The 762-nt window shown below is 36.2% G+C and overlaps 1 non-coding gene across 1 annotated transcript; it reads left to right on the plus strand.

Annotated features, from left to right (window-relative positions):
• The first annotated feature begins 218 nt into the window (after nt 1-218).
• On the plus strand, nt 219-323 carry LOC114900065. Its single transcript, XR_003794692.1, has one exon. It is a non-coding gene; the product is annotated as a U6 spliceosomal RNA (small nuclear RNA).
• Nucleotides 324-762: the final 439 nt, after the last annotated feature.

Here is a 762-nt window from a genome sequence, read left to right on the forward strand (position 1 = left end):
CATTGGGGAAACCTTCTCCACCCCAGGAGAATTAGTGGCTATAACACCAGGAAGCAGATCACTATCCTGGGTTACTTTCTTAAGTCCCAGAGGCACACTTTTTCACATGTCAATGTTTCTAAAATCAGAATGTATCTGATGATCAATGGACAACAATAATCAAGTAAAATAGTGCCAGGTTCCTCCTTCCAAGAAGTTATGATTTAACTGATGATGGTGTCCGCTTCGGCAGCACATGTACTAAAATTGGAACGATACAGAGAAGATTAGAACGGCCCCTGCACAAGGATAACGCACAAATTCATGAAATGTTCCATATTTTTAGAGAAGAGACTTGTGGTTGCCAAGAGGGAGGGGGGTGGGAGAGGAATGGATTGGGAGTTTGGGATTAGCAGATGCAAACTATTATATATAGAATGGATAAACAACAAGGTCCTACTGTATAGCACAGGGAAGTATATTAAATATCCTGTGATAGACCATAATGGAAAAGAAGATGAAAAAGAATGTGTGTATATATATATATATATCTATCTATAACTGAATCATTTTGTTGTACGCCAGAAACTAATACAATATTGTAAATCAACTATACTTCAAAAAAATAAAAAATAATAAATTGATGATGAACATTAGAATAGAGGAGGCCACCACTGACTGAGCACATACTGTTAGACCTAATGCTGGATGCTAGATCCTTTCATTTTCATTGCTTTCTTTTATGTTCTTTCAGCATGTTTTTTTTTCCCCTTTATAAAAAAT

The sequence above is a fragment of the Monodon monoceros genome, unplaced genomic scaffold, assembly GCF_005190385.1.
Source record: "Monodon monoceros isolate NGI ecotype Baffin Bay Population unplaced genomic scaffold, NGI_Narwhal_1 Super_Scaffold_18, whole genome shotgun sequence".
Taxonomy (NCBI): Eukaryota; Metazoa; Chordata; class Mammalia; order Artiodactyla; family Monodontidae; genus Monodon; species Monodon monoceros.